The sequence below is a fragment of the Haliotis rufescens genome, unplaced genomic scaffold (assembly GCF_023055435.1).
Source record: "Haliotis rufescens isolate VD_foot unplaced genomic scaffold, xgHalRufe1.0.p SCAF_10, whole genome shotgun sequence".
Lineage (NCBI taxonomy): Eukaryota > Metazoa > Mollusca > Gastropoda > Lepetellida > Haliotidae > Haliotis > Haliotis rufescens.
In genome coordinates, this window is record NW_025963780.1 from 44,778,135 (window position 1) to 44,786,005 (window position 7,871).

Here is a 7,871-nt window from a genome sequence, read left to right on the forward strand (position 1 = left end):
TCCCACAGGACTTTGTGCGACGCCTGGTCCATTCCATGAGACGAAGATGTGTTGCTTGCATCTCTGGTGGTGGACACACACACTATTAATTTGTAAATTGACATTTTGGCATGTTCAGTTTTTTTTTATGAAATCTCGTATTTTCTGAAGTCAGTATGGCAAATTAAACCGTCTGAACACTTACAGGAGTCTTTTATCTGTTGCAGATCGAAATTGTTTCAGATTTGGTAAAAAACATAACTTTGCATTAAATCTTATTTAATGTCACAGGAACTTTTGTTGTTCAGAATATCTTATCCTAACCTAGCCAATTGACTAGATAACGAGACACAATCCCGACTGACTGGACGGCCTACACAAGAGACACGCCTAGGAGACACCAGACACCAGATGTGTATGTACACCAGACACCAAATACGAGACACCGTACACATGAGACACACAACACCGTACGCGATATGTCAGGGTTACGTTCCGCAAAGCGATTTTAGAGCTACATTGATCGTTACTCCCATGCGGTATCACAGCCTTACGATCATCGTAGCTCTGAGATCGCTTAGTTGAACGGGGTCTTGGCTTCGAAGACGAGAAACATGAGTAATTCATGGTTCACCAGACACTGTATCCGAAACAAAAGCCCCCTTCACGAAACACGATGTACGAGTCCACAAGATGTACACCAGACACAAGACTACATCATTAAACACGAGACTCTGAGATAATACATGTTTCACTTTGTTATCGTTTCGCATACAAAGTGGTAATAAGAATATGTTTAACAATATTTAAATCTCAGCACCGGACAGAAAAGGTTTAATAGAACCTAATGTTACACATGTCCATGGATCCAACATCATTAATCAAACATGGAAGACGTGACTAAAATGTACTTTCTGTTGTCAAGGTTACTTGATCTCTACTGCGTCCGGATCTATTGATGTCGCCCTCAATATAGCACCATCCCTCTTTATAGCGTTCACACTCTTTGGGGGCTTCTTTCTCAATAGCAGGTGAGTATATGCTTCATTTATTATACTTGAAGAGGTATAATGTCAGCATGCGTATATTTCGGACAAGAGATACACTAAGCCACTAGCCTTGTCAAGTTGAGGAATCTACTGTATTAAACGCATATTTGAAACTTATTTAGTTACGACATGCAGATATGAAACGTCTCTGTGAAGTAATATTAAATTGCTGCACTTCTGTGTTATGTTTCAAGGTCTGTCCTGATTTCATAAGAGCACGGAAACGTAGATGCTTGCTGATGAAGGTTGTCCCTATTAATGACACAGATACTCTATCAATCATGTTCATACGAGCTTCTTTTAAGATGGTTCAACATTCATCATATAATACTAGTATTATGTTGCCCGCTTCCCTTATATTTATCTCATTCCCCATCCTTATATGTTTGTGTACCACGTGACTCATAAGACTCTGGTGACGTTTCAGTGTCACAATTTGTGTTCCAATATAATCTGTGCAGGGTGCAGGGTGCAGGGTAGAGGGTGCAGGGTGCAGGGTAGAGGGTGCAGGGTGCAGGGTAGAGGGTGCAGGGTAGAGGGTGCAGGGTGCAGGGTAGAGGGTGCAGGGCGCAGGGTGCAGGGTGCAGGGTAGAGGGTGCAGGGTGCAGGGTAGAGGGTGCAGGGTGCAGGGTAGAGGGTGCAGGGCCCAGGGTGCAGGGTAGAGGGCGCAGGGTGCAGGGTAGAGGGCGCAGGGTGCAGGGTAGAGGGCGCAGGGTGCAGGGTGCAGGGTGCAGGGTGCAGGGTGCAGGGTAGAGGGTGCAGGGTGCAGGGTGCAGGGTAGAGGGTGCAGGGTGCAGGGTGCAGGGTAGAGGGTGCAGGGTGCAGGGTAGAGGGTGCAGGGTAGAGGGTGCAGGGTGCAGGGTAGAGGGTGCAGGGCGCAGGGTGCAGGGTGCAGGGTAGAGGGTGCAGGGTGCAGGGTAGAGGGTGCAGGGTGCAGGGTAGAGGGTGCAGGGCCCAGGGTGCAGGGTAGAGGGCGCAGGGTGCAGGGTAGAGGGCGCAGGGTGCAGGGTAGAGGGCGCAGGGTGCAGGGTAGAGGGTGCAGGGTAGAGGGTGCAGGGCGCAGGGTGCAGGGTGCAGGGTGCAGGGTAGAGGGCGCAGGGTGCAGGGTAGAGGGCGCAGGGTGCAGGGTGCAGGGTGCATGTTGCGACTGGTAGGGCAGGACATGCTTACCCTTTTCGCGAACACCTTGTGACCTCAGTAATCCGTTCATATAATTTTGCCTTTTACGCCAATTGAAATCAGTATCGACAGATAACCGAGGCCGATTTTACTCTGGCCTTGACGTTAAAATATTATATTCAATATGTTATTCAAAAAAACATTATTCATAAAATATCACATCATATTTTTTTAAGAGAAAACTTTTCATGTTTGCACAGCAACGAGCACATGTATCGTTTTTCAGAAGTACATCGTTATATATCAAACAAATCTTACAGACTATTCTATCATATTGACACAGATGGTCATCAGATGTACATTTATATGTCACGATACAGACAAGATGACATTTCTGATACGGGGGCATGTAATACTCTAAACGATGGAGATCTGAGATTATGCATTTTCATTTCCAGTTCGTTAGGTCAATTTTCAGAAACATTATTCAACTAACCAAGTATAGTCAGCAGGCGTAGTTAGACGAATGTTTGTGTTGTTTTTCAGCTCAGTACCTGTCTATTTCATTTGGCTGCAATATTTGTCATGGTTCAATTATGCAAATGAGGTTCTCGTGATTACCAGTGGGACACCATCGACTACATAGGTGAGGCAACGTTTCGAGGAAAACATATTATGAATATGAATATTATTTTTAAAGAAAGAAACCCCGAAATGAATAGTTTCTTGGCAATGGTGAAATATATGAATAGTTTGTTTTGTGGAAAATATCCAAACGTCAAACATTTTGTGCTAATAGAGAAAATGATGAATCGAATGATCGATTGTTTGGTGGTGCTCAGTAAAACCGACACCAATGCACATCACATGGATGCTCCTTACATCAGTTCCACCAGTGCCTGAATATTTTCAGCTTGCGGCGAAGCTTCTAACTCTACTTCTGATGTATGTTTTCGGGATGGGCATGACATAATAGATTACCTTCATTTTCACCAGGTGAGTGATGAAGTGTCGGGAAACTGTATTGTGCTAAAGGTGGATATTTATGTGTTCACATGTGTTGTTAATGTGTGATAGTGAATATTTATGTGTTCACATGTGTTGTTAATGTGCGATACGTGAATATTAATGTTCACATGTGTTGTTAATGTGCGATACGTGAATATTTATGTGTTCACATGTGTTGTTAATGTGTGATACACTAAATGAGATGCAGTATTATTAATCGAGAGTTTATGCAGAAGTTTTAAGGCCATAACACCATAGACATGCAAAGTCATGATATTTGGTATAGCAATGGATATATACATATAACTTATATATAGAGAGTTCCGGTTCAAGTGTGTATTTAAAAATTGAATAGGCTTGGAGTTTCGATTTAAGAAATATATTGCTGTGGCATTCTTGAAAGTCACAGTCCAGAACTCTTTGTTTAAGTTGAGATAGAAACATTGTTGAATTTCAAACTACTTGTATTGTCTATACATATCCAAATCCGTATTTAAAAATAATGTTCTTGTTGTAGAAGCCAAAGATACACGACCAACCTCATTCAGTCCATACAGCATTAGAAAGGCTGGTTTAGATAATCGATTGGTGTTCATAGCAAGTGGTTTGGTCCAGTATTTTATCCATTTGATATGACATACATACGGTTTATGTCTTCCACATTCGCCTAGAAGGGCGTCGCTACTTGCGGTGTTTGGCAGCTGAAGTATATGTTTGAAGTATTTAGTCTGTATCCTTTCTACGTATTCGCAGTAATGTAGTCCCCACAATTCTGAACTGTAAGTTGAAGTTGGAAGACACATTGTATCGGTGCTGTATGTACAGTAAAACGCCAGAGGGAGGATTGATTGTGTATAGCCAAAAGCATGGTTGTTGTGCTAAGTGAGTTGTTGCTCTTGTCCAGATTAGTGAAGAATAAATCCAGGTACTTGTATGAAGAGACTTGAATTCCTCTGTAATGCCATTTTTCATAGTGCCGAAGTGGTCCTCCATTTGTGAAAACAGTGACTTTTTTTATTTTTCGGCATTTTAAGCCATATCCCATCTCATACAAATATCCCTGATGCAGTTAATCTGCTTCTGTAATCTCTCTGCACAGTCAGCTGAATTTGCGACGTCATCGGCATATAGCAACGAACGAACATTTTTCTCTTTGCTAAAATAAAAATTCCTCCGCAATTTGCTTGATGCAGTTCGGTGACAATTTCACTGATAAATAGTATGAATAATGTAGGGCTTATCATGCATCTTTGACGTGTTCCGACACAACAATTGAAATACTCCGTAAGACCACTTGCACTCCTAACACATGATTTAAGTTTAGAGTACATATCACGAAGCACCGTCAGAACATTTACAGACTTCAGAAGACGATGCCACAGGAAGGAGTGATTTACGCAATCAGAAGCTTGACTAAAGTCGATGAAAAAACAGTAGCATCTTCCTCCTTTCGCTTTTTATAAATATTTCCTCACCATTCTATCTATCGTTAACATACTATCTACTGTTTTGTTCGAAATCTGAACTGATCTTCAGAGATGATGTCGTTTTCGTCTGACCATATTGAAAGTCTTTCATTTAAGAATTTGGTGAATATTTTCCCTATGGCCGGAATTTAGAGATTACTTGTTAAACTATCTAGTGAAGGTTACATATAATCGCTCTGCACCATTTTTGAGGGAACACACCCGACCTGATTATCTCGTTGTGCAGTTTTACACATAGAGGAGCAGTAATATCGAGCGCATTTTTAAATAGTTGTTCTGGAAAGCCATCACATCCGGACCTTTAATTTGTTTTAGTTTCCGAATTGCTTGTGTCACTTCTTGTTCTGTGATCGTTGTGATGACTTGTTCAGGTTGTCCACCATGACAGTCAGGACATGGATCGGTGTCACGCGCCAGGAACTCGCGATGGACAATATCTGCCATAAAAGAGTTGGCCAGAGACGAGTTAAATGTTGTTCGAAGAAGTTAAACCATTTTATAAAATTGATGTTGTTTGTAACGTTAAAGAATCCTGTCGCGATGGGCAATATATTGTTTGTAACGTTAATGAGTCCTTGCCTTTCCTGATTTCCTTCCACAGTTTATTTGTACGCAGTATTTTTGATACGCTTACAAACACACTGAAAAGAGAAACCCCATTACTCCAGAGTCCCCAATAAACTGTTCTGGTCATTATGTCCGCTTTAGAGTATCAGGAGAAGAGGGTAACTGGGCCTGAGTAGTACCACTTTGGAGTGAGTGAGTGAGTGAGTGAGAGAGTGTGTGAGTATGGTTTTATTCCGCTTTTAGCAATATACCAGGGATATCATGGCGGGGAACACCAGAAATGTCGGAAATCGAACCCGGGTGTTCAGCGTGACTACCTAGGCTACCCGACCGCCCCAGTGCCACTTTGGATATGTGTCAGCATTCGCAGTAGGTGTCATCCGTTAGATGGGGTTTCCTGATTAAGGGGGTACCGGCTAGCGAGGCTTCATTGTATAGGAGAGATCATATACATGTCAGTTTCTAAACATATTCTTAGTTTTGATGAGTGCGTGCTTGAGTTAGTTCGTGAGTGAGTTCTTAGTAAGTTTTTGAAAGACTTCTTGGAAGAGATCTTGATTGAGTTCGTGAGTGTGTTCGAGTTTTCGTGAATGAGTTTATGAATGAGTTCGTTCGTGAGTTTCGCGAATGAGTTTTTGAATGTGTTCTTGTGTGAGTTCGTGAGTGGGGGGTGGGGGGACACCAGGAAGAGGCTGCACACATGTACCCTATTTGTGTAAACATCCAATCAAACGTAGTAGGCGTCATGCAAATTCAGTGACGATATTAAAGATTGGGAAATGATCTACCACACATAGGAAGAGAAATGATCTGTTCAGTGTCATGACAAGAACCAATTTATTATCTTTCAGGGATCGTATTACCTGGACATCGGCCTGCTGTTTGTACTGCTGGTGGGCTTCAGGCTTCTGGCCTTCCTACTGTTACTTCTGAAGGCGAAACGATCAAAGGCATAACCTGCTTCCATGGTTTCACGCCGACCTGTTGATGAGTTTCCGTTGCAGGCCAACACGTGACTGATAGTGGGGGCATTGATCGCCTGTCAAGACACGTTATATCCGCCAGGCATTAGAGCCGACCAGCAATGACCGTCTGATGTGACGAATTGAAGCGTCCATCTGTTCAATGTGGTTTGACCCTTGAAGAACTTTTGTCATACGTGGATAACATCATAGCTGTACATCGTGACCATAACGGAACAGAGTAAACTATTTGTTTCATAAGCCGACAAAATGCTGTTACATCATTTGAACAAAAAAATCCTTGTGTTAGAATGAACGTTGTCCCAGGCTTTCAAAGACATGTAAACACACCGGTCTTACCAGGCAAACATGTATGTAATGGCACACATAATGATCCTCTCTGTCGGAATAGGATGTCGCACAATGTCGGAATAGGATGTCGCACAATGTCGGAATAGGATGTCGCACAATGTCGGAATAGGATGACACACAATGGGCAAGATGGCAATCTGTGACATCCGATCCTAATGTGAGTACATTTGACCAGAAGAGGTCCTTGTGACATGCTGTGTCCCGGGCTCCAAATGTATGTAGCTCACAAAAGTACTGAGGTTCAAAGTACCTCAGTTCAGAGAAACCCTGAAGTTAGATCATGTAAACAAAAGTAAAGGTCGTGGTTAAGGTACAGACCTGAGCGTCGTACTTTAATATGGCGGATGAGACCCGTGAAAATCCGGGTAAAATAGGTCCACAGCAACCCATGCATGCTGTAAAAGGCGACTATGCTTGTCGTAAGTGGCAACTAATGGGATCGGGTGGTCATGCTCGCTGACTTGGTTGATGCACATCATCGTATTTAAATAGCGTGGATCGATGCTCATGATGTCAATCACTGGATTGTCTGGTCCAGACTCGATTATTTGCAGACCCCGTCATGTAGCTGGAATATTGCTGAGTGCGGCGTTAAACAACAAACAAACAAATAATACGGCGGATGAACGTGGTATCTTAATATGGCGGGCGAGACGGTTTTCACAGAGTCACAGATTTAGCACTGCCGGTTGTATGTCGATCACCATAGCATACGGATGTGTGCTTAATATATTGGATAATCTTTAATTTGAACATGCATGTACACCAACGTAAAATAATATCTATAAAACATAATCGTGACGTTATGTGTACCCATTACGGTATTGACTATGTACTGCATCACGCACACTAGACATCATTGTGTATACCGCTAACCCAATAAAGAGGTACAATAACATTAAAGATGTGTTTTATTGGATGTTTTGGTTCAAAAAGATATACAAATGTGTGTTAATGGAATTAAAAAACAACGGTATTGACGTTTTTATTTACTTCATTCATGGATGAAGACAGTTACAAGATGACAGGCCCTGAGGGAGGGCAAAAACCGTTCACATCTCACAGGACATGGCCTACATTGTCTTATGTTCTATTAAGCGAGTAATTCTTATAAAACAAGCGTGATTAGACACAAAACGTGTCACGTGGATGACCTCCCTGTAGGTTAACTGTAAGATGTCAAAGTTATCTGTGATGGGCATAGTGTGTGGTCATGTGAAAGATCGTTAAACGGCCACCGACATTGCCGAATTGCACCCTGGGATCCAGTTATACAACGATGTTTGGGTGAAGCAGGCAGTCAATGTATCATCCCGTACATGGGCGGA

The 7,871-nt window shown here is 42.5% G+C and overlaps 1 pseudogene; it reads left to right on the plus strand.

The window, feature by feature from the left end:
- The window catches only part of LOC124126723, a 34,700-nt pseudogene extending 27,691 nt beyond the window's left edge, over nt 1-7,009 (plus strand).
- Nucleotides 7,010-7,871: the final 862 nt, after the last annotated feature.